Raw genomic sequence first — 27,640 nt, forward strand, 5'->3', positions numbered from 1 at the left:
CAGCATCCATATTAAGTTCCCATGGTACAGTTATATATATATATATAACTATATATATATAAATATATATATAGTTATATATATATAAATAGCAGCAGTTGATGATTTTACATTTACCCAGTAATTATAATTCATGAATTGTTGTTTTACCTCCAATACTGCTGCTTTCAATACAGTAACTGCTTTTAACGGAGTAGCTGTTTTCAACACAGTAGCTGCTCTTTACACATGTATGGCTGATCTGCATAAGTTCATTATGGTGGCAACCCTGTCACACACACCTGTATTTGTATGGGGTGTATGTGATAGGGTTGGCGAAATGATGTCATCACACTGGGTACTCATATGTGGGTGTATCTGCATGTGGGCAGACCCGCCTGGGGATGGATAGAGGAGCAGTGTCTCCATTCCTAAGACCTTCAGAAGTATGTGCTTTCCAATGGTCTTAGGCGACCCCTGTCAAAGGGTCGTTCGACCCTGAAAGGGGTCGTGACCCACAGGTTGAGAACCGCTGGATTAGGCTATGTGGCCAAAGAGCTGGAAGAGATACACAGATATGTAACCTGAAAATGGCACACAGTGAATGCTGGGTTAGAAGTCAGAGAAGCAACAGAACAGAACTAACTCAAGCCCTTGAGAAAGGAAGATTCAAGGGGCCAACATCTCTGTCTGAAGAAGAGGAAGAAAAATCTGTGGAACTGGAAAAAATGAGAGAGATTTGGAAATAATGCTGTTTCTTCATGGTGGCTCTATCACATCTTGTGTTCTTTCATAGAATTGGGTTGTTACTTGGGCTCTTCATTCTATAATAAAACCACGGAATGCTTTCCCACAGAACCCTTCAACACTGTAACTTGAGACTTAAGGGTTTTTCCTTCAGTTTTTTCATCTTGAGGAACGTGCAGTGTGCTCTTCTCTTCTTGGTTTTCTAATTCTAGGTCTTCGCACATTTCACTACACATGCCTTTGCCTTCCAGAGCAACCCTTTCCCTTTGTGGTTTTCTTTTTATAATCACTTTTTGTCAATTTTAGATTCATAGAAGGTTTACAGAGTAGATCACTTTCCAAATCACAATTCATATGCATCTTATTTCATCTCATTGATTGCAGTCTCCACAATGGAACATCACTTATCCTACTTCCTCCCTGTGTTTCCTGTTTCCATGTCTCCTTTTCTAACTATTTTGAGCTTTACCCTTGGATAAATGCTGACTTATTAATCTCAAGTGGTTGATTATTCTAAGGTGTTCTACCTCTAGTGCTCTCATTTCCCATAGAGACTTATCTATTGGTCACCAGAAAATAGTCTCACTGGAAGGAATTTATTTCCAGAAGGGTATCTAAAGGCTCCTGTTCAACTCTTTTATTTAATCATTTTTCCTGATAGTTTTAGACACTCTTATGTTCACAAACAATTTTTAGGGTTTCTCTGATATCTGTTTTCTTCTTTTCAGTATATTGAATGCCCATTTTCTTTCTTCATGTATGATGTCCTTGATGCCGTCACACAATTTGTCTTGTCTTCAATCTTTAGCGTTCATAGCATCAAATCTTTTCTTGAGATGGTTTCTAAATTCAGGTGGGATAAACTTATGGTACACTTTGACTCTTGTGAACTTGTTCTTAACTTCTTCAGTTTCAACTTGAAGTTGGATATGAGCAATAAATATCTGTTCCTTAGTTGATACTATGTCATACAGTGTGTTATACTGTCTTACTGGAGTATTATTATGATTCTGAAAGCCATTTCTCTTGAATTTCAGGTACCAACCAGGTAACCCAGGCTGAACAAATTTTAGTGGCACTTCCAGACTAAGATCAGGCTAGGAAGAAATATCTTGTGATCTAATCCCCCAAAGAAGCAAAAATCTTATGGACCATTGTAAGATAGTGCCAGAACAGGATTCCTTCATGTTGGAAGGCACGTGAAACATAACTAGGGAAGAGCTGCCTCCTCAAACTAGAATTGGACTTCATAATGTGGATGGAGTTAAACATGCAGGACTTTTATTTGCTGACATGGCATGACTCAAAATTAGTTGAAACAGCTGCAAACACTTATTGATAATCAGAAGGTGGAGTGCATAAGGACCAACTCAAAGAAAATTGTAAGCTGTAAAAAGTGAAATGGAATATTAAAAATAGATAGTTTAGGCATTTTGTAACCTAAAATGGATTTAGTATTGGCCATGTTGAATCAGATAATCATCGGGTTGCTGTGCTGAAAATGACAAAGGGAGGAGGAATGGCACCATAGCCATTGTCCATCTGCTCTCTGAAACTGACCAAACATGCAACTGAGACTCGGTGGTAATTACTGGGAACCGAAATATGAAAGTCGGAAACAAAACAGTTGGAAAATATCGTCTTGGTATTAGAAAATATGTTGGAGATCACATGAAAAAATTTTGGGAAACCACTGACCCATTCATTGGAAATACCTTTTCCACAACATAGCAGCGACTATAAATGTGGACTGCACTAGAAGGAATGCACAGGGACCAAATTATATCTTTGAAAAGAACGACTAGTAGTTGACAATTATGTGTATTAAGTTCCCCTTGTAAAGGAGTGTTTGTGTCTCCTAACTGAACCTGGAATGAAAAATGGGTCTTTTTCTTTTCCTATTTTTCTTTCGTGAAATATTTGCTGAAGTGTGGAATGTGCTTGAAGTCATGTGGCGTAGCAGCTTCATATTGGGTTATTATCTGAAAAGTCAGTTTAAAATCTCCATCTGGTCCTTAAAAAGAAAGATGAGGCTTTCTACTTCCTGAAAGAGTTACAACCTCAGAAAATCCCAGAGGTAGTTTTACTCTGTCCCACAGGGTTGCTATGAGTTGGTATCATCTCGACGGCTCGGAGATTTTTGGTTTATATTCTTTTATAGAATTCAGAAAATTATATGTATAATATATATTATATACACACAGACATGCATAATTGCATATTACTTAATTTATGTGTATCTCTTTATTTGTAGTTGAAAAATAATGTAACTTCATAGTATCCTTTTGCAAATTAAATGTAAAAGTGCATGTAAAACACTTAATGAACTATCTTAGTACACATTCAATGAACTTTTGTTGTTATGATCCTTAGGATAGTAATAACTATCATATGAATGATTTCTATTAATAACTTTGGAGTAATAGGAAATGTCCTTCTGGTTATCTTTCCTTGTATATACCTTGCTATCATACAATTTGTATACCAGAAGGAAATAAAATGATTATTTATTTACAAATTTGAAGTTAACATGCCTATTCTCCTTTCTTTGCTGTTCTTTCTCCTTCTTTATCTTTAACTTAAGGCATTTACCAAAAATGTTTTATGAGCACTATGATCATAAAACATATTCACCTTTCTTACAGTGTTTTATAGGCTTCTTTACAAGATTATCTAAAGGGATTGATATAGTGGCTATATATCATGAGAAGTGCACAAACCGGGCGTGATTTATTCTACTACATGTAGACCCACTATGAATTGTAACTGACTCGTTGGAACCTAACAGCAACAACATATAAGACCACTGGAAGGATTGACTCCAACTGTCTAGTTTTTGTGGTAACCTCTTGATGACGTACACAGGTCACCTCTGAGGACATACAAACGGACTCTTCCTGCTATTGGCTGAGAAAAAGGAGTGATGCTTCTTAGCTAGCAGACATCTTGATTTATCATTTGTATCATGGTTTTGTGAATTCTCCTCATCTTCCAGGATTATCATTGAAATAAAGAATTTATACACTTCATGATCTCAAATTGTTTTATCTTTCAGTGGGATAGAGAAAGGACACTAGGGAAAGAACATGCCATAGAAAATCTTTAAAAAGGAAAACGATAAATATTGAAAATGGAATATTATCAGTAATTTTTTAATATAAAAAAGCAAGTGCTTAGAAAAATAAATAATTAAAAAAACAATATGAAACAGTACATTCATTCTTGTCTAGCTTGAGAAAATGTCAAAGTAAATTTAATTGACTGAGTATGTTTGAGCTTTAAGATGCCAATAGACACAATGGAAGAAAATGCCTTTGAAATATTTATAACCTGTCTGGCAGATTAATCAATCAATTGTGGCCCTTCAGAGAGAGTAATGGTTGGCAAGGTTTGCACGAATTCAGCTTACCCATTGAAGCAAGTAGGGTGAGCAGATGTGATGTTTGGAAGTCATTTTTCTGTCAAATCACACCCACGTTTTTTTCATTGCATCTTTTCCTATGCCACAGGTCACATTTCCTCTTTTACTTAGAATTTCTTTTTTGTTTAATTTATGCCTTAATTAGTTAGTGTCACTTAGCATCCATGATATCAGTGAAGCAGGATGTTATGCAATGTCGTGATGTTTCCACAATGTCCCAATCACATAATGTCTGGAGTCATACTGCTTGTGGGAAGCCACAAGGCCGAGCCCTAGTGTTGTCTGCTCCCGAGACTGGGCTCTGCATACTCACACAGTCTCCTTGGTATAACGCTCACTGGTAGGAAGAGGACTGAGGCATTTTTGACCCTGACTCAGAAGCATCAGTTCCTCTTCTACCTGGCTTGAGCTCCAAGAGAGAGTCACTGCCTTATGAGCTGAAGGACCATTTATTTTGAAACCCCCAACCTCCACTCAGACAACAAGAGATATCGGTCTCAAAGTCCCTAGCTTTAGGAGGTCTCAAGGGAACCAGGGGACTCTCAGGAATCTCTTCTCAGGAGTGCTCCATGTCTTTTGTTGGTCATCACGGAGGAAACCTCCTGGAACCTACCATTACCACAAGGCTCAAATTCACTCTGATGATCACCAACCTGGCAGCTTGCTCCAGGGCAGAGGTATTCTCCCAGACATAGTTGGAGGAAACCTACTGGCCCTGGATCTACAAGATGTCTTGAAAGTCACGATGGTGAGAATACCTCCTGGTACAATTGCCATCTTCCAAGCCAAATATTCTAGAGGTGGGGTATCCACAACACAGGCATACTGAGAACCTGGGGGTCTTTCCCCAGAGGGCAAGTGTAGGGACACCTTTGAGCCAGAGGCCAGTATGGAGTGGTCATGGACCCCAGAGGCCAGTATGGAGTGGTCATGGACCAGGTACCAGAAGCTGGACCCTGCAAGCCAAAAAAAAAGCCTCAAGTCTGATGTTCCTGCTGCAGGGAATCACTGAGACTGAGAAAGCTGAGCCAGGCAGCCATTGGGGCATGTTGTTGGCCTCAGGGACTGGCAAAGCAGCACATGGGGTGGGAAGCCACAACACTGAGAGACCTGAGGCAAGAGTTTGAAATACAACTTTCTGCTACTGCCACACAAGTGCACTCACAAGGCTATAAAACTAAAACTGTGGCTAGTGAGGTTCACAAGGCCTTCAGCATCATAACTACACCACTTAGAGTAGTCAGCGTAGGTGAGCAGGAACAAGGGTAATAAGTCCGCATTAAAGCTGCCAGAGGATAGCTTCCTGTCTCATGAGTGGTCCCCTAACACTGCATGTTCAGTGTCCACCATCGCTCTCAAAATCTTTAGAAACTCTGTCAGCTGAAGCAGGAAACTGGCTAAGGCAGCTGCATCCTGGTGGAATGGTCAGAAAGGAAGAGACCTGAGAACTCAAAAGAGGAGGCGCAAAGAGCCATTTATCTCTCCGCCCTTCAATTAACCCCATATGTGCTTATCAGCCAGGTTGACACAATAAACTTTAACTATCTCAGCACTGAACACACAAAGGTATACTTGAAATATTTACGAATAGTTGAGAATTAAAACATATCAATTAAAAAGTCATTAATTCCTCTCAACTTGCATATTTCCTTGTAATATTTTTTTCAAATTATAGTTATTACAACTGATGATTAAGAGTGTAAATGAATTCATATTCCTTAATTGAAGCCCATTTTTAACATTACCTTTATAGATTGGCAAAATTTAGAGAGGTATGGAATGAAATTAAAAAAAGTTCCATATATGCTTTTAAGAGTCCCCAGTGGTTTCAGTGTCTGCTAACCTAAAAGGTCAACAGTCCAAACTCCCCACTTACTGCGTGGTGGAAAGACAGGGCAGTCAGACTCTCGCGATTACACCTTTGGAAACCCCACATGGGCACTTTCTACTCTGTCTTAGAGCAGCTTTATGAGCTGCATTCAACTTCATGTCAGTGGGTTTGGGGGTCCATGTTTTTGAGGGAAATACACAAATAGTTTTCTGTTGACATCTGTAGCACATGCCTGCACCCACTTTAAATGTATTAGTACTCTTTGGGAGAGACAAGTGATTGGTACAGGATTTACCTTGGTTACAATAATTTGCTTTTACTTTACTCTTAATTTTCTATTTTGGTTCCTTTGACAGCTTGCCTGTGTTTTCATCTAATGGTCTACTCACTGATTTCTATTCCCCTTCTTTTATTCCTTCTCGCTCTCCCCTTGTGTTAGTGGATGAGAATGCATCGGGGCTCTGTAATATTTAATTGGAAGCTTAAGCAGGTCCATCTCAGAGGTGTGTGCCCAAACCTAAGAATCCTGGCAGACCTGTCCACTTGGGATTGGTCTCAATGTAGTATTACCATATCAGGTCTTTTTTAATTAAAGGAATCAATAGCTGCTGATTGAGGTACATTGAGTTGAGATGTAGTGATGGGAATTCTGATTTTAATCATATCTCTTTCATCTCTACTTTAGATGATAGACAGTCTTTGTTTGATTTCAAGGTTATTTTTTCTTTTCCCTGAAAGAACTGCAAGACTGTTTTTCTTTTCTGATATTTTGAAAGCAGATTAAAAAATTTTAAAGGGACATAAAAAAGAGGCAAAGGAAGAAAGACTCTCTTGATTTCCTCTTTGGAGGAAATGTGATGGTGATGACTGATAAAGTTAATTTCTTATCCTATTATGAAATTATATAGATATATATATATAATTTTATTGATTTTTTAAAGCCTATTCACCAAAATTTGTTAACTCTCTTTTGTATCATTGTCTCTCCTGATCCCCTCTCAGATTTGTTGCTCTAATTAAGTCTGATCCCACTGGATCTGGATCGTAGTGTTTACCTCAAGCCTGATCCTTGATTAGACCCGCTCTATTCACCCTAGGACCAGAGACCCACAAGGCTGTTTTAATCCTGCTACTATAGAAAATTGTGAGGACCTCACTCACAGGCCTGGCACAAAACACCCAAAATCAAACTCACTATCATCAAATTGATTCTCACTCAGCATGACCCTAGAAGACAAAGTAGAATTGCCCTGTGGGTTTCTGAGACTGTAAATCTTGACTGAAGTGAAAAAGCCCTTTCTTTCTCCTGGGGAGTGGTTGGGGGTTTCAAACTGCGGACTTTGCAGTTAGCAGCCTAATGATTAACCAGTACGATACCAGGGCCCTGAAGAACCCACTCTGCTGCCAGGGTTCCAAAAATTAGAAAACAAGATGGGATGGGATATATTCTTTAAAAGAGATAGAAACATCTCCTTCATAGAAGCCTCTACCAGCCTGCTGTGTTGTCCGAAGTGCATACCTTTTAAAATAATATTATAATGAAGATATTTAGCTTTCCACTCATGTATCTTCTTTCATTTCATGAAAATTTAATGAGATTTAAGTCAAAACCAGGAGTAATGCAAAGCAATACCTACACAGAAGTGGACCAAGCTGGTGAAACTTGCACTTCCTAAGTGATTTCACTTGTTGTGAGCTCTCATCCTTCTAATTAGTGATAGTTGAAGAACAATGGGATATAAAGAGCTTTGCTTTCTCTTTCACAATAAGGATCACCACTGTAATTAACTGTAAAATTAGCAGTTTCACATCTCTCTCATGGTAAAATCTGAGTTGATGTATGTAAGATCATATCAGTTTTTATCTCCACTGAATCTAAACTTGTTAGCCCATTTTCTTTACTGATATAATGTTCATGAGACTTAAATCCATGGTCAGCATAAAACTCATTTTAACAAGGTTGCGGTCCGGTCCAGTGCATAGACACATGACTTTTCTACAACAGTAATGTCTAGTCAGGATCAGCTTTGATCTGATCGTCCAAAAGCAGAATCTTGGCCAGCACTATTCCATCTCTTATTAAAATTGAGTTCCAAAGATCATACTGAAAGCAGGCTGTGTTGTTTTAAGCCTAGTGGGTATTCCTTCAAATAATATAGATTCAGCAGTGTACCTCTTTGGAAGAGTGTGATTTCTAGCTCAAGGTAAAGACAGTATTCACGACACCAATTTGGGTGATGAGTTTGCTGAGGGCAGGGGAGGGGGTGGCATTTTGTTTCCGCTCTCAGTAGAAACCTGAGAAGCAAGTTTTGATCAAAGAAGGGCAGGCATTCCATTAGCACTGGGATAGAGAGCTAGCCCAACAGTCAGCAGTTCAAATCCATCAACTACTCCATGGGAGAAAAATGAGAATTTCCACTCCCATAAAGATTCCGTTTCAGAAAGCGACTGGGACAGTTCTATTCTAGCCTCTCTTATGAATCACAATTGATTCTTGACAGTAAATTCTGAGGTTTTGAGTGCTAGACAGAATAAATAATAAACCAAACCAAACTCATTGCCATTGAGTTGGTGTCTACTCACAGCAACTCTACAGGACTGAGTGAAACGGTCCCTGTGAGTTTGAGAGAACATACACCTTTACAGGAGTAGAAAGCCCCATCTTTCGCCTGTGCAAGAGAATAACAACTACCTGGCCCCCTCCAACTCCAAATACCATGGCCTAATCCCTAGAACTGTGAATACATTAGGTTACATGGCTAAGGAAAAGCAAGGTTGCAGATTGATATTTCTAACAATTGACCAATGGATGAGGTTATTCTGGATTATTCAGTCAATTTAGCGTAATCTGAAAAGTCCTCATAAATTCAGGAAGGAGGCAGAAGAGAGATAACCAGAGCGATGGTAGTGAGGGAAGACTTCATTTGGCATTGCTACATCTCAAGGGGCCATGAAGCAAGGACAAAGGGAAACCATGAGAAGACGAAATTGCCAAGAGGCCCGTTTCATCCCTTGATCTCCAAAAGGGCAAAACAATACATTTGTTTTATTTCAATCTACTGCCAAATCTCTTCAAGCTCACTGTCATTGATTTGATCCTATAAGGGCCAAGTGGAACTGCCATGGTGGGTTTCTGAGTCTGAAGTCCTTCACAGGAGTATTTGTTACAGCAGGAACAGGAAGCCAGTCTATGCAAATTCTAGAAATGATATATGAGGACTATCCTGTGTCTTCAGATGGAAGCATAAAATTCTCTTATTATTTAAGGGTATAAATGGACTAGCCATCAAGTATCCAGCATGTAGACTCACTATGATATGTAGTCTACTGATTCCCAAGTTGTAGTGAAAAAAGTATTTGTGAACTCCATATGCATATTTGTGCCCACTCCAAAGAAAGGTGACTCCACAGAATACTCAAACTATAGAATAATACAATTTGTATCACACACAAGTAAACTTTTAACTAGTATCCTCCAACAATGGTTACAGCGGCACATTGACTAGGAGCTGTCAGAAGTTCAGATTGGATTCAGAAGAGGACATGGAATAAGGGAATCTCATTGCTGATGTCAGTTAAATCTTGGCTCACAGCAGAGAATACCAGAAAGATGTTTACTTGTGTTTCATGACAATGCAAAGGCATTCAATGGTGTGGACCATAAACAACTGTGGATCACCTGGAGAAGAATGGGAATCCAGGAACCCTTCATTGTGCTCATTCAGAACTTGTACAGGGACCAAGAGGCAGTTGTGCAAACTGAACAAGGAATACTGCATGGTTTATAATCTGGGAAGGTGTGCATCAGGGCTGTATCCTCTTGCCATACTTGTTCAATCTATATGCTGAGCAAACCACCAGAGAAGGTAGATTGTATGAAGAAGAGTGCGGCATCAGCATCGGAGGAAGGCTTATTAAGAATATTTGGAATACAGATAATACAACCTTGCTTGCAATGACTGCTAAAGATCAAGGCTTGTAGCCTTCAACTCAATGTAAGGAAGGCCCAAATCCTTAAAACTGAACCAATAGATAACATCGTGATCAATGGAGAAAAGGTTGAAGTTGTCAAGGATTTTGTCTGACTTGGATCCACAATCAATGCTCAAGGAAGTAGCAGTCAAGAGATCAAAAGACATATTGCATTACGTAAATCTGCTACACAAGACTTCTTTAGAGTATTGAAGAGCAAGGATGTTACTTAGAGGACTAAAGTATGCCTGGCTCAAGCCATGGTATTCTCCATTGCATCATGTGCCTGTGAAAGTTGGACATTGAATAAGGAAGAACAGAAGAATAGATACATTTCAATTGTGGTGCTGGACAAGAATATTGAAAGTACTGTGGACTACTAAAAGGAGACACTGATCTGTATTGAAAGACATAAAGGCAGAGTGCTCTTCAGAGGCAAGGACGACAAGACCTTGTCTTGCATACTTCGGACATGTTTTCAGAAGAGACCAGTTTCTGGAGGATAACATCGGGTTTGGTAAAGTGGAAGGGCAGCCAAGAAGGGAAGGTCTTAAGCAAGAGGGGTTCATACAGTGGCTGTGTCAGTGGGCTCCAGCATAGGAACAGGTATGAGGACGGCGTAGGACCACGCAGTGCTTTGTTCTGTTGTGTATAGGGTCGCTATGGGTTGGAGCTGACTTGATGGCATCTGAAAACAATGACCCATATGCACATACAACAGAGTCAACCTACTGACTCACTCACTGCCAATGAGTTGATTCCAACTCGTAGCAACCCTGTAAAGACCGGGTAGTACTACCCCTGTGGTTTTCTGTGACTGTAACCTTTTACAAGATTAGAAAAGGTCATCAATCTCCCACAGAGTAGCTGGTAGTTCCAAACAGCTGACCTTGTGTTTAGCAACCCAGTATATAATTCACGATGCCACCAGTGTTCAGTTGACTTCTATGAAAGTATCCTCACGTAACAGTTCTAGAATGTGCTTACATTGATTTCCTATTACTACTGTCACAATTACATACTTTTAGGAACCCTGGTTTTCTACTCCTATAAAGAGTTGAAGACTTGGACACTCACAGGAGCAGTTCTCCCCAGTCCTACAGGGTCACTATGAGTAGCATGCTCTTGATGGCAGTGAGTCAGTTTGTTTTTGGCGGCGTTTTCAAAATTTGCCTCTGTACCCAGATTCAAATTTATTATTGTCATACACTATCGAGAAAATTGTTGATATGGCAACTCCGTGTGACAGAAAAGAATTGTCTTAGCCTTTTTTTAGGTTATTATCTTTACAAGAGCAGATCTCTCTTCTGCAGAGCTGCTAAGAGAATGTGAGTAATCTTTCAGTTGGTATCTGAGGCATTCAACCTTGTACCACCAGGTCTCCTTCTGTTCAGACTAGCAACATCGTTGTCCTCACTCCTTTTAGAAATATTCTTTTCACTTTAAATCAGTTTTAAGTTTACAGATATTTAATGACTTTTTTAAAAAGAAAAATGTTGGAATATCAGGCCAGAAAGTGCTTGGTGCTATAATATATCCTGTGAGTGAAAGAGGCAAAGAAATGCTCTACCAAAGTAATGCAATATGTCCTTGTCCCCCAAAACTTAAATACATTGGAGAAGATAGGACATTGTCACATGGAATGGTGAAATAAAAATAGAATATGTCTAAATGAACAACTCTGGCCTCTGTGCTAACTAATGACATCCTCTGAATATATTTTACCTAGCACTCATCCATTGTGCAGTTTTTTATGTCTGCATCTCTGAGTAAACGGCTACTGGATGGAAAACAGCATGCCTTGTTTATTGTTTCTGCAGAAACTCAGCAGTTACTTGCACAGGGAGGTACAAGAACATTCTTTGATGAGCGATTCCAAGCTGAAGGGTCGTGAAGATGCTAGTACTTAAGAGAATGGGTAGACTGATCATGCAGAGGAAAAGCTTGAGGAGACTTACAGGAAAGAGTTTGAATGGTGAAAGAGTTTGCTGGCTACCAGAAGTGGTTAAGCACTCAATTACTAACTGAAAAGTTGGTGGTTGGAACCCATGTGGAGGTGCTTTGGAAGAAATATGTAAATTATAAATGGATTTATATAGCTTCGCGGATCCCGGTTGGCATGGTGGTTAAAGGGATCAGCTGTTAACCAAGAGGTCAGTGTTTGAATACTCCACCCACTTAGAGAGGAAAGTAGGGCACTCTGCTTTTGGAAAGATTTACAGTCTGGGAAACAGTGTGGGAACAGTCCTAGTTTGTTCCATAGGGTAGCACAAGGAGGTGTAGACTCAATGGCAGGTGTGATGGTTAGATTTTATGTCAACGTGGTGGTACTTGTATGAGGTAGGCATGGAGTCCAACCAGTGAATCAAGTTGGTGCCTACTGGTGATGCCGACCTGGAGGCGCAGCCTTTTGATCAGGGAGACAGGGAAGATGCTCCCTCTCTTGCCCTTTGCCTCCCTCCTTGTTGGAGTCAGTGGCGGCCTCCAGTGGTGGCCTCCAGCAGGCCACTGACCCTGGGAGTTATCGGTGCTCTGCCATCTACTCACTGACCTTGGATTCATGAGATTCTACACCCACTGGCCTATGGTCTCCCTGTTATTTCTCTGGGAAGTACCTGCGTGGGCATCACTCATCAATATCGAGTACAGGGGTCAACAAACTTTTGATATGGAAGAGACAATCTTAGCCTTCATAACAGTTTAAAAAATATTCTAAAACCATAAAGATATTTTTAGAAACAAATTAAATCACTATTGTTTATTTATTTTTACAGCTAGTAGGGTCTTTATTTATTATTTAATTATGTAGTATTAATCATTTTATTGGGGGCTCTTACAGCTCTTATCACAATCCATGCATACATCCTTTGTGTCAAGCACATTTGGACATATGTTGCCATCATCATTTTCAAAACATTTTCTTTCTACTTGAGCCCTTGGTATCAGCTCCTTTTTATCCCACCCCCCCTCCATCCCTCATGAACACTTGATAATTTATATATATATATATACATATATATATATATTTTTTTTTTTCATGTCCTTTATCCCTTCACCCACTTTTCTACTGTCTGTCCCCCTGGGAGGGGGTTATAATGTAGATCATTGTGATCTGTTCTCCCTTTCTCCCCCACCTTCCCTTACCCTCCTGGTATTGTGACTCTCATTATTAGTCCTGAGGGGTTTATTTGTCCTGGATTCCTGGTGTTTCTAGCTCTTCTCTGTATCCATGTACTTTCTCTTGTCCAATCAGATTTTTAGGGTAGAATTGGGGTCATGATATTGAGGGGTAAACTGCACCCTGACTGGTTCGTCTCTTCCTTGTGACCCTTCTGTAAGAGGATATCCAACTGTCTTCAGATGGGCTTTGGGTCTCCACTCTGTGCTCCCAATTATTCACATTGATATGAGTTTTTGTTCTGGGTCTTTGATGCCTGATATCTTATCCTATCTACACCTCATGATCACACAGGCTTGTGTGCTTCTTCCATGTGGGCTTTGTTGCTTCTCAGCTAGATGGGCCCTTGTTTATCTTAAAGTCTTTAAGGTCCCAGATACTGTAGCTTTGATATCCAGGCACCATCACCTTTCTTCCCCACATTTGCTTATGCACTCATTTGTTCTCAATTGAAATCACCATTATCTGAGTAATAACCTTTAAGTTTTTCAATTTACTTTAGAGCGACATGTATGTACCAAAAGAGCTGCACAGGACTCGAGAGCCATCATTTGCTGACCTTGGATCTAGTGTGACCTTTCTGCATCATCTGTCTGTAGCTGTGGCTATGGCCAGCATCAGTCTCATGAACTTGAGTTGGACTGCATGGTGTGCATTCTTGATCTACAGTTCTTTCGTATGCATATATGAGTGGCACTGGTTTTGTTCTAGACAACTCAGTCTAACAGAGCAGAAGAATTTGTTTTGGGGATTATAGGTCCAGTGACTGAATTTATGTAAATGAAATAAAGGAGATGTAAGTAATAAAAGAAAGGAAGCAGGATGTACCTGACCATTTTTAGAGCAAACAGAGAGGATAACAGAATAGAGAGTTCTTTTTGAAGATATAAGGATTGGCTACAGAGAACACAAACATATTTAATATTATTGATAATGTTTGAATTACTTAGTATTTCTTCTGCCAAAAAGACTATTTTGTTTGCCCTTTACTGACCTCTTTGATGTCTTCACTTTTGACTTTTTTGCAAGCTATGCATATTAAATATTTTAGTACATACGAAAATTATAACTAAATCAATTCTTTTTCTGTTTGTCTCATCTTGGAAAAATATTGAAACTTAGTTTACTCAATTATTTAATTGGATCCTATCTGTTGAATTGTTTTTTTGTGTGAATTTTTTATATTTAGAAAAAAAACATGATACTTTTTTAATAGCATTAGTGCTCTGGGTGTGTGTGTGGGTTGGGGGTACCAAATAGAGGAAATTATAAACTGAAGATGCACTTATGTTCACATGTTATCAACTAAAAATTTAATTGTTACAATCTATAGCTATACCTATATCTGTATCTCTAAATAATTGTTTCATTAATGGATATTGAGAAATGATATTTTTATATTTGAAATTATAGCATGTGATATAGGATGAGAAGGAGGATAGAAAAAACAAGGTGTCATTCAATTATTTTTGTTTGAACTATTTCTTAGATTAAAAAGTAATTTAAAAAACCCCACAAATTCAAACATATACCATTCCTGATTCTGTTTTATAGATTTCTGAAATTACTCTACTCTCACTCTTTCTTTGGGTTCCTCCTGTGCCTTTTTTGGTTTTCAGCTTAGATATCCCTTCCTTGAAAGACTACTTCTCTGTTTCACAAAAGGTTAGAACAGTCAAGTAGAATGTGAAGAACCCTGAACTTACAATTAACATATCACTTATTACCCTTAGTAACTGTAAGTCCAAGTTTATTCACATGTACACCTCACCAAAAAGCCCAGCTGTCATTGAGTGTGACTTGCTGTGAGCCAAAGTGGGTTAGAGTAGAAATGTGCTCCCTAGACTTTTCAATGGCTGGCTTTTCATACACAGGGTCATCAAACTTGTCTTTTGAGACTCCTCAGGATAGGCTTGAAACACCAGCTTTGTGATTGATAGTGGAGCTCATTAACTGTTTGTACCACCCAAGGACTCCATACTTAACAATTAAAAAAAATATCCTTGGCATTTAGTACATTTCCTAGCTCATTGTAAACTTACAAGATTGTTATTGAATGAATAATTGAGTGAACTTTTTCTGCACAGCAAAGAGCAAATTCAGGAAAATTTAATGGTTTATGATGTAATATTATGCCAATTATACAGTACTGATATTATAAAGTTATTGTAGAAATTTGTCTTGGATATTATCTCTCAAATAGGGATATTTGCATTGTTAAATGCTTATTCTATGTAACACTATAACATAACAGACTATGTAGAGGCATTCCATAGGGCGGATCATAACAATCCATGGATATCCTTGAGGGAATGGGAACAGAACAAAGGATTATTTCATGGCTTAAAAATCAATAAAATTGTGCATCAGGGTTGTATCCTTTCATTATACTTACTCAATCTGTATGCTAAGCAAATAACCAGAGAGGCTGGATTATTTGCAGCATCAGGATTGAGGAAGGCTTATTAACAAACTGTGTTATACTGATAACATCCTTCTTGCTGAAAGTGAGGGGCACTTGAATCACTTGCTTATGAAGATCAAAGATTTCAGTCCTAAGTATGGACTATAACTCAATGGAAAGAAAACTAAAATGCTCACAAGTGGACCAATAGGTAACATCATGCTAAATGGAGAAAAGACTGAGTTTGTCAGTGAGTTTGTCTCGTTTGACTCCTTGATACATGCTCATGGAAGCAGCACTCAAGAGAATCAGAGAACAACTGGGCTTGGTAAATTTTGTACAAACCTCTAAAAATACTGAAAACTTTGAGGACTAAGGTGCACCTAGTCATTTTATATGCATGTGAAAGGAACCCTGGTGGCATAGTGGTTACACATCGGGCTCCTAATTGCAAGGTCAACAGTTCAAACCCACCAGCCATTCCTTGTGAGAACGATGAATCTTTCAATTGTAAAGAGTTACAGTCTCAGAAACTCACAGAGGCGGTTCTAGTCTGTCACTGTGGGGTCACTCTGAGTCAGAATTGACTATGGGGTCACTCTGAGTCAGAATTGACTCGGATTTGTCAGAATGGACAAGTGAGTTTGGCTTTTGGTTTGCATGGTTAGTGCTACAACATCTATCATTTTATAGATATCTACCACTCAACATACTTTCATTTGTGTGATGACTGCATATTCTTCCCATAATGCATTTCTGTTTGTTTCTTAAAGAGATGTCATCATTCTTCTTTCCTTATTTGGCCTAAGGTTTTAAAAGAGTATTCCTGGCCCTGTGGGGTGATGAGCATTGGGCTGTAAATTGCAAGGTCAGTGGTTTAAACCCATCAGCCACACTGAGGGGAAAAGATGAGTACGTACAATCTGAGTCACTATGAGTCTGAATCGAGATGGCAATGGGTTTGGTTTGGCTTTATTCATTTTAAAGATTCCAGCCCGGTCTCTTGCAGCCGGAAAATGAATGGGATCTAGACAGGCAAGGCAGAGCATTTGACTCTGGGTGCTGACTTTCAGTGGTTTTGTCAGATGGGTAGGTCAGCAATGACTGAAAGATCTGCTCATGTGGTACAATATACCTCCTCTCCCTCAGCTCTGGCCTTCACCCTTTCAGCCACCTGTTCCTTTGTCCCCTGCCAGCAGCTCCAGCAGGAACAAGTGAGATAAAAGGGGTAACAAAGCAGACAACCAGAAGCAGTACCTCTTAAGATTTTAATAAGGTACCGGTGTTCCTGCATACATCCAAATCACATAATGTCTTGTTTGGCTCCAAAATGCACGCTCATGGAAGCAGCAGTCAAGAGAATCAAAGAACCACTGAGCTCGGTAAGTGCTGTACAGACTTCTTAAAAATACTGAAGACTTTGAGGACTAAGATTCACAGAATGTATCGTGGATGATTAAGGAGTCCTAGTGACACTGTTGGGTGCATTTTCAACCACTCCATGGGAGAGAGATAAGGACTCTTCTTCTGTAAAGACTCATAGCCTCAAAAACTCTATAGTGGGTTACGATGAGTCAGTAAATGGAAGTGAGTTTAGAAACGAATTTGTTTTAATCAAGGATTTTTAAAATAAAGTTGTTTCATAAAATCACTATGACGCAGAATCAACTCATAATGATCACATTGGTAGTTTGTGTTCTGTTTTGTTTTTCCAAAACTAAGCAAGTTTAAAGAGTTTTAAAGTCTAAAATTTTAATTTTACGAGATATTGCCAAACTAGCTGCCAAAATGTTTGTAGGAAGTTACTTTTGTCTATCACTGACTTTTAGAAGCCCTGGTGGCATAAAGGGTCTGAAGAGGGCTGCAATCCACAAGGTCAGCAGTTTGAAACGACCAGTCACTCTAAGAGAGTAAGATGGGACTGTCTACTTCTGTCAGGAGTTATAGTCTAGAAGCTCACTGGGACAGTTAGTCCCTGTCCCTTAGGGTTGCTTTGAGTTGGCATCAGCTCAATGGTAGAGAGTTTGGTTTTCGGTGTCACTAAGTTATGGGCAATTCAGCTTAAGGATTTTAGCATTTAGTGTAGATTACAACTCAATATAAGAAAGACTAAAATCCTCACAACTGAACCAACAGGTAACATCATGATCAGTGGACAAAAGATCGAAGCAGCTGTCAAGATATCAAAAGACACATTGCCTTAGATAAATCTGCTGCACAAGACCTTTAAAGAGTATTGAAGAGCAAGGTTATTGCTTTGAGAACTCAGGTGCCCCTGACCCTAACCCTGGTATTCTCCATTGCATCATATACATATGAAAGTTGCATTTTGATAAGGAAGACTGTAGAAGAATAGATATATTTCAATTGAAAGTGTCATGGACAAACCCTTCTTTCTTGGAAGAAGCAAGGGCAGAGTACTCTTTAGAGGCCAGGGTGACAAGATTTTGTCTTACATACTTCTGACATGATTTCAGGAGAGCCCAGTCCCTTGTGAAGAACATCATATTTGATAAAGTGCAGAGGCAGCCGAAAGGAGGAAGTCCCTCAATGAATTGGATTGACACAAAAGCTGCATCAATGGGCCCAGGCCATTGGAGAAACAATTGCCAGGATGGAGCGTGACCATGCTGTGCATGGGGAGGTAGGGGTCAGAGCCGACTTGATGGCACCTAACAATAAAGTGAAGGAGCACACTTTTCAAGGTTCTAAACAACAGTAGATTCTGCATCTTCCAAATTGTCCAGTCTAATGGTTGAAAAATAATCTTATTTTTTTACTTGTATTTATCTGATTATTGGGATCGATTTCTTCTTCAGTAAAATGATCACATTTCATCATTTGTTGCTTTTTTATGTTGCTTGTCTTTTCTTACTTAATTTGTAAACATTTGGTATTGTCATGATTAACCCTTTATCTTATATTGCACCCAAAATTTTCTCAATGTATGTTATGTTTTTGGCTTTGTTTCAATATTTATTGCCAAATTCTTTTAATTTTGTTTTTCTGTGGGTATATATATATATATATGTTTATATATGCACATTTCCTATTTTAATATTTTGTGTTTATTATTTTAATTTGATTCCCATTTAAGCACATAATTTTCTAACTTTTCTCCTAATATAGCTGAAGCCTTCACTAAGGTAAGTATTTTTGCCAGAATTTTACAACTTTATCGCTTCAGTTAAAAAACAAATTCAAACAAATTTAAAAAGCTAACAAATAAATCAGTCAATTAATTCAGAATTCAAGTTATTGGTTCAAATTTTATTCTTTAATTTATATCTTAATGTATGTATTGGACAAAATACAAAATGATATTCTATATTCAAACAGTTTCATGGTAAGTATTCCTAAGAATGCCTCAAAACATAATAGCATTTAAATTTTAAATCTACTTTAAATTTTTTCCCTATAATATCCAAACTTTCTACAATTTAATTAATAAAGTGATCAATTCTCAAGTGATAATAGACATACAATTCTTAGACTCTAAGACATGTATAATAATCTACAGGAGTATATAAACAGGGTGCAAAGATGTATTTAAAAGTGATTATGGGGCATTTTTTTAAGAGACTAAGTTTTGAATCCCTGACACCTATTTGTATACACAAAAAATATATATCTAATTTTTAAGTGGGTATTTAAATATAATTATCTAAAGATCTGCCATTCATGACTTTCACAGGATTCCTTTTAAACTGAGAGCACCACCGTTACAGCTATTCCAGATCTAGGTCACAGCTGTTCGCTGAACTACAATTTGGTACTCTGCTTTCACTTTGCATGTTGTGGTTCTGTTCGTTCTTGAAGCATTATCTACTTTAAACTGACACAGCCACTGCTAAGCAAAAAGATAAATAAATAAAACAAATAAACAAACACAAAAAACCCAACACTTTAAAAGCTTTTACTCAACTTCTAAAGACTCTGGACAATATTATTTTCTGCCTAGTTAAAATGGATATCTGAGAATGTTCAGCGTATCATGGAAAGATGGTTGACATAGCAAAGAGTTAGTAGTCGTAGGGTTGGTTGACCTTGATAATAAACTCACATTTGGTTTGCTGAGACAGAAACTGAGATTTCAGCATATGGTAGTAGACTGAGGGCTAGAGGTTTAGAAACAAGTAGGCTTTGCAGAGTGTATACATTTCCATATTTTGATATTCAAGGAGATTCAAAGTCACAATGGAGTGACTTGGAAGTAGAATACCTAGAAGAAATTACACGAGCACAATGATTGGGCAGTTATGTGCTCAACTGCTGATAAAAAAGAAAGTCCAGGAAGACCTATGAGGCAGTAATACTTTTTCCTCTATGGTCCCCATGAGTTAGAAACGACCTGAAGGTACATAGCAACAGTGTCAAACCATTGGGAAAAGTATTATAAGGTGAATTCCAAAGTGACTGGACACATTTAAACTCACTGCCATCCAGTTGATTCCAACTAATAGTGACCCTATAGGACAGAGTAGAACTGCCCCTATGGATTTATGAGGCTGTAATTCTTTGTAAGAGTAGAAAGCCTCATCTCTCTCCTACGGAGCAGCTGATGAGTTTGGACTGTTGACCTCGTGGTTAGAAGTCCAATACATAAGCACTATGCCATTAGGGCATGCACCTATAATTAGAATAGATCTTTTCGAATTAGTTGAATACTAAATACAAAAACAAAGCAACAACAACATTAAATACCCAGAAATCCAAAAAAATGCTGCTGAAGACAGATCAGAAATATGACCACCAGGCAGGAATAAAAGGGAATTTTAGAATTCTCTTTTTCTAAGGTAGATTAAATACACTACCGTGTTCCTTAGTGAATTATTAGATAAAAAACATACAGCATACTAACTGGCCCCCCTCCCTTTTTTTTTTTTAAACTGGAGAGACAGTAATGGTAATTTTATATAATTCCTGCTGGGGAAGAATTCAATTTACAAAAATGTCTTCTTTGGGGTTTAGGGTCAGAGGAAAGAAAATACCTGTGATTTGATGGAACTAGTTTGGTGAATAGGTGCATCAGTGGATTGGAAGAGTGATCTCCTTCATAGTCAAATACATCCAATGGGTCCTGCGATCATAGAGTCGGCTTTCCAGAAGAGTGTGATTTAAAAATGAGGATGGAGCAAACTTGTCATTTCTCCCTATCTTTCCTGAGAGTCATCCCAAAACAAGAAGAAGTAAAGCACACAATTAACTAAGTGAATTTTGGAAAGTAGGAGCTGCTAAACCTGTACCAAAAAACAAAATAGAAGACAAGGTTAACAAAACTTGAGAGAACAAAGACCCAGACAAATTGACTAGGAGGTTTTAGAGCCAGGAGGCACTCCTCGAAGTCTGACTCCGAAATCCTTTGTTTACAATGGCAGCAGCTGGATGTTTGCTTGCTTTTGTGTTTGCTAAAGGCAGATGAGAGGGGTTTTGAAAGGCATACAAGGCCTATTCGTAGCAAATCCTATGTGTCCTTGGCAACAGATGAGAGGTGATTCTTGACGCTGTGCAGAGCTTCAATGGAGAGGCTACGTGAACTCACAAGAAAGTAGTACATGTTCTAAAATAGATTGTGGAGATGATTGTACAACTTTCAGTAATATGACTGAGCTATTGACTTGAGTGATATATGAAACAGATGCCAATAAATCTGTTTACAAAAAAAGCCAGGCTAATAAGAGAAATTCTACCTAGCTGGAAACATAACCTTCACTAATCCCCATGTATTTACTTGCTGCCTATTATGTACTTGGTAGAGAAAAGGACCCAGGCATAAGGGCTTATAATAATTAATAGTTTCAAATAACGTAGATTCTTATCATTATAATTTTAATCTAATATAGGACTACAGTTCAAATTTTTTTTTGCTATTTTAGTAAATGTAAATATGTATGTAATGTTATTAAATGATATTTATTGTTATAAAGAGATTTTATACACACAGATGCCTCCCCCCACCAAATTCGCTTAAAATAGCTATGCAATGAACAATCCAAGTGCAAGACTCTGCTAAGACTCTTTTCTAAAAGTATCTGATATCATCTATGCAGGAAAAACGACAACTAGGGAGAGGAACAAATGCTTTCTTTTTTATCTCTAATCTCCATGATCATGTCTCTATTGCTTTATAAATACACAATGACTCGTGGAAAAGCAACCCAGAGGATCATCTCTGACTTTGCGGCTTCCCTACTTTCAGGAGGCAGAGGTCAGACATGCCTCCAGCCTCCATGTTTCTTTTTTAAAAAATTTAATTTAATTAATTATAATTTTTTAAATAGTTTTATTAGGGGCTCATGTTTCTTTACATATTCTGACACCAACCATTCCTCCCAGGACACTAATTGTCTGCTGAGTTTGATCACTTATTGCAATGATCACACAAAACTCACAGACTACATTTAGAATTATAGACATTTATTAGGGAAGTGAACAGGCTACCACAAGTCAGGAACCACAGGAACCCCTCTCAGTCAGCAGCCAAATCTCTCTCCAGTTCTTTGCCCCTCGGTCATGAGATCCCTTGGCCTCTACCTCCATGAGCCAGGATCCAGGCTGTTTCTCTCATGCGGTCTCATCACCTTGGTATTGCTCCTCTGTTCTATCTTTGTCTTCTTGCCTCAGCCTCTGGTCTTGACCTGGTTGCTTGGCTCTGTTCCATGGTCTCTGTGCCTTAGCCTCTGGTGCCTCAGATTTAGATCTGCGCCACTTCAGACATAGATGCCTAATGTGCTTCACTGGTGGCTCTTCTTCCATGGGATAGGGGATTTCTCTCTGTGCTCCTGCTTCTGAGACAATTCATGCTTATATGGAGTTGTGGATTTTGTTCTTCAGCAGATGATCCCTCCAAGGACACAGTGTGGTGATTTGAGTCACACTCTCTACTAAAATGGAGACACAGAATATATTCCACCCTAATCCTGCATCAGAAAACTCCCTCTAAAATTGGATTTTAACCACAGGCATAAAGCTAGAATTCAAAATGTATAATAAAAGGGATTATGGCTCGAACAGCCGTCTTAAGTAATTGATTATAAGTCAACTACCTGTTTTCCATGTTTGAGGAAACAAAAGAAGCAGCATATGGAGTTTCAAATAGCTCATTGTTGAGGAATTAGCATGCTTAAATAGTGTACATTTTTCCAAAGCATAATATCAAATATCAAAACCAGACCTCTTAGAAGGTGATATAAGAGACTTTGTCAATAGAACCCAGATCTGATCATACCCTTTACTCTAGGTAGTTCAATCTATTTATTCTTCTAGGGAATACTATATTAGTAGAGGGATTTATATTTACCATGCTACATAAAAACCAGTATGACATCAGTGATGAGATGCACTACAATGTCAGAAATGGTAATAGGTGAAAATATATTCACCTTAGAAATGCAGCATTAAGCTTCTTGGGGAATTTCCCTATTTTGGCATTGGTCTCCAGGGACATTTGTCTTGCCTGACTCTGCCCACACTTACACTACACTGCCTTCTAATATGCGGGAGATTATTATCAACAGATTATACCAGATACTCAGCCCACTTAGGATGAAGGTCAGCCTAAAGCCCAGGGTGTTTTTGACATAGTATTTAAATGGAGTTTGAACTCTTGTTGCATATAAGCAACATACAATTGCCTGATGTCTTTTAAAAATATAATAATAATAATAATAATAATAAAACAGCCAATATTATCTTTCAAAAGCAAAATTTCAATGATGTATGCAGTTTTTATGACTTCTACTGTTTTGAAGTATAGAAATTAAACAGTATATTGTATGTCAACTATATAATTCAGGGACATACAAATACATATATCACTAGGAACTAATGAAAAGGTAGATAATTTTGTGTGGCTTATTTTAAAATGTAAAAGGAAATAATGAAAATCATACTAGTATTAAAACATTTTATGGTTTGATTCATTTAAAAACTCTTTTTTTCATTCCTTTTCTGGAAGGTCAAATTGTTCAATAAACCAAAAACAAACCAACACACTGCCACTGAGTGAATTTTGATTCATAGCAATCCTATAGGCTTAGAAGAACTGCACCAGAGGGTTCCCAGGCTGTAAATCTTTAGAGAAGTGCGTTTCCACATCTTTCTCCTGCGGAGTGGCTGGTGGGTTTAAAATGCTAAACGTTTCAGTTAGCAGACAACCAATTTTAATCACTGTGCAACTAGAGCGCCTTACTTGTTCAATAGCATTACTGAATTTTCTTAAATTGACAGGCTGGTAAAACCTCCAAATAATTAACAATGCATCATAATCAAGTTGCTTTCTATAACTTTTATATGCAGCCCTTAGTTATGGAAATATATTTTTAAAGAAATAGATTGGATTTGGAACTAAAAGATTTCATCAAGTGATCATACCTATATAAACTTACACGTTTCTACAACTGGTATATCCATCTTATAGCTGTGGAAATAGTTAAATAAAATTTTTAAATGAAATAGATTGAACTTTAATACTGGAAAAGAGTTTCTACTTATGATTATACCTGAATAGCTTATTGTTTATTTTTCTCCTCAAAACTCAATATGGCTAATTTCTATCAGTAAAATATCTGTAATGATTTGAATGAATAGAACACATATATCCAGAAGGCTTAATTTAATTAGATAATAACTTTATCTTCTGGCACTTCATGAAGAGATTCACTTTTATTTCATGATGATTGTGGGGGTATTGCAATAAAAAAGGTGGTCGTCGATCATGATGTGCTTTTGGGTTTTGCCATATGATATTTGGATATTTATGGGAAATATTATGAGAAATATAATGGGAAATTAAGAAAGACAAGCACTTTTTTTCTAGAGGAAAGAGATCTAAAGTCATGATTTTAGTGGTGATTTTATTTCAAAATAATTTTATTTGAACAAAATAATTGAGGTCAATCTGCAGTAGATAAGTAATAGTTAAGCAACCTGATAATCATTTTGGTGAACTGACAAATTGAAAAAGGTAAGGTGCTTATATATGAGCTCTGATAGTAGATGATATTTCTCTAAACGATATTATCAGTTTTGGGCCCATGAATCCTTTGGGTAAATGTTGATGGGTAGACATTAATATCCTAGTTCTATTACCAGAAAACAGAGATTACAAGAGGTGTTCGGTTGTGAAAATCAGGGTATTAGATCTTTTTTAGACTGTCGTTGTTGGCTGACATCAAGTCAGTTCCAGCTCATGGTGACCCCATGCTCAACAGAAGGAAGCACCCCATCACCCTGAGCTGCCGGTGCCATTGCTCCTCTGCCTAGCCCCGCTGTTGCAGCCATTCTTGTCAGTCCATCTCATGGAAGGCCTTCCTCATTTTGATGACCCTCCCCCACATTACCGAACATGGTTTCCTTCTTAAGAGCCTGATCTTCCCTGACAATATGCCCAAAATATGTAAGACAAAGTCTTGCCATCCTTGTCTTTAAGGAGCACTCTGGGTGTACTTAGACTAAAGCTTGAATACTTAGTGCAGAATCAACTATTTCAATACATTGCCATTGTCCTGGTATTTCTTGTTACATTGGCATTTGAGAAATTAACAGAAGGCTATTTGGGGGCATTTGGGAGAGTGATATATAGTTAATATCTGTGTTCTGCCTCCATGTGTAGGCCCAAACCCTAGCCATGTACCGCAGGTGGAGAGAAGGACATCAGAATAACGTTTTATACGCAAACACCTGGAGTTCGATAGCCAAAAAGGAAATGCATTCTTAGCATATCTCAAGATGAAAGAACTGAAGAAAAACTCCAAGCCTTCAGTTTGAATATTGGAAGATTCTATGGGAAAAATATTGAAATATGCAAGAAGTATCAAAAGAGGATGGAAGGAATACACCGAGTGATTTCAACAAAAAGATCTGGTTGATATTCAACCATTTCAAGAGGTAGTGCATTATCAACAATTGAGAGTATTGAAGGGAGAAGTCTAAGCTGCATTGAAGGTATTAGCTAAAAACAACGCTCTAGAAATTGACAGAATACCAACTGAAATGTACAAACAGGCTGATGAAGCATTGGACACTTCCCTTGTCTATGTCAAGCCTGACCAACAGATGGGAAGAAATCCATATTTATTCCCGTTCCAAAGAAGGTGTTCCAGAAGATGCTGAAAATATGACTGAAGATGACTCAACAATGATGCATCAGTACATTGAAAGGGGGCTGCCAGAAATTTAGACCAGACTCAGAACAGGGCTTGGCCTGAAATACGTCATTGCTGAAACTAAACGGTTCTTGGCTGAACGCAGAGAATAGTAGAAAGACGCTTACTTGTGTCTTAGTGATTAGACACAAGCGTTCAGCTATATGGATCATAATAGATCTGGATCACTGAAGAATGGGAATTCTGGAGTATTGTGCTCTTGCAGAACCTGTCCATGGACTGAGGCAATCATTCAAATAAAACAAGGGACTGCTGTGTAGCTTGAAATTAGCAAAGGTGTGCATCAGGGTTGAATTCTTTCATCACATTTATTCAATTTGTAGGCTGAGTAAACAAATGCTACAAGTTGGACTATATGAAAAGGAAGCATCAGGATTGGAGGACGGCGTATAATAACCTGCGGGAAGCAGATGGCACAGCATCGCCTGCTACACGACTGGAGGATCTGAAGCCCTTGCAGATGAAGATCAAGGACTTCATCAGCAAGGGTTGCAACTCGATGTCCAAAAATACAAAATCCTCACAACTTGACCAATAGACACCGTCATGACAAACAGAGAGCGAATGAAATTGCCAAAGGCTTGTTTTGCTTGGATCCACAATCAGTGTTCATGGAAGCAGCCGTCAAGAAATCAAACGATGCGTTTCACTGGACATATCTGCGGCACAATACCTCTTTGAAGTGTTGGAGAACAAGGATGCCACTTTGAGCACTAAGGTGTGCTTGCCTCAACCATGGTATTTCTCAACTGCTTACTATGCATGTGAGAGTTTGACAATGAATGAGGAAGACTGCAGAATAACTGGTGCACTGACATTTTAGTGGTGCTGAAGAATACTGACAGCACTGTGTGTCGGCAGAAGACTAACAACTACAGCCAGAATGCTGCTTTGAAGGCAGGATGATAACTCTGCATTTTCTACTTTGGATATATTTCCAGAAGAGGAGAGTCCCTGAAAATCACATCATGCTTAGTAGAGAGTACGAAGAAAGACCATCAAAGATAGAGACGGACACACGAACTTCAACAACGGACTCAAACATCACAATTGCGAGTGTGGTACTGGAGAGGGCAATGTTTCATTCTGTCGTATCGGCCAATTTAAGGTCACCTAAATTGACAACATCCAGGAGCCTGCAACTGATATAAAGTGATTTGTATCTCCAATGATCCCCTAAACAGCCAGGATTTGCAGTCTTCTTAGTCAGAGCATATCAACTTCTCATTTGTTTCTTGTGAGCGTGCGGGATAAGCTGCCAGTCTTTTTATACGTTACCACAATTGAGAACTGAAAACAATATTTACTCTCTTCCCTCTGAGCTCCATCTTAAATGCTGCCATAAGATATTAAAAACAAAACAACAAAAATGCCTTTAAAAACAAAACAACACAAATCGAAAGAAAACAAACTATTTTTGGCCTCACAGTGTATCTGTACATTTTACATTTCCCTTGGTTACAACCCTTCTTCTCTACTGCTTTTCGTGTGAAGTATAAACTATTCAAACCACATCCACCCTAGTCATAAACAGTTTCATAAAAATTCACTCATCTATCTACCCTATCAACATCAACACTTTATTATAATTGTGTGATTATTACATTTATGGACTTTTTGAGAATCTAATTTTTATATACTACTTGTTGCTACTTAAATCTCTTCTTTTGGAGCATCGGCTTCCCTTAAATCCTATAATCCCAATCTTTCTGAACCTTCCCGCCCCGTTTTACCCTCATATCCTCCGGTTCTTTAAAGGCTACTCTTCTGTTATCAGTCCCATTTGCACAGGTCTAACTGTTTAATCTTTTATTTATTTATTTATTTAAATCAATTTATTGGGGCTTATCCAATTCATCACAATACATAGATCAATTGTGTAAAGCACATCTATACATTTGTTGCCCTCATCATTCCCAAAATTCGCTTGCCTCTTGGGTTC

The sequence above is a fragment of the Echinops telfairi genome, unplaced genomic scaffold, assembly GCF_000313985.2.
Source record: "Echinops telfairi isolate 266 unplaced genomic scaffold, ASM31398v2 ScPeMD7_2;HRSCAF=8, whole genome shotgun sequence".
Classification (NCBI taxonomy): domain Eukaryota; kingdom Metazoa; phylum Chordata; class Mammalia; order Afrosoricida; family Tenrecidae; genus Echinops; species Echinops telfairi.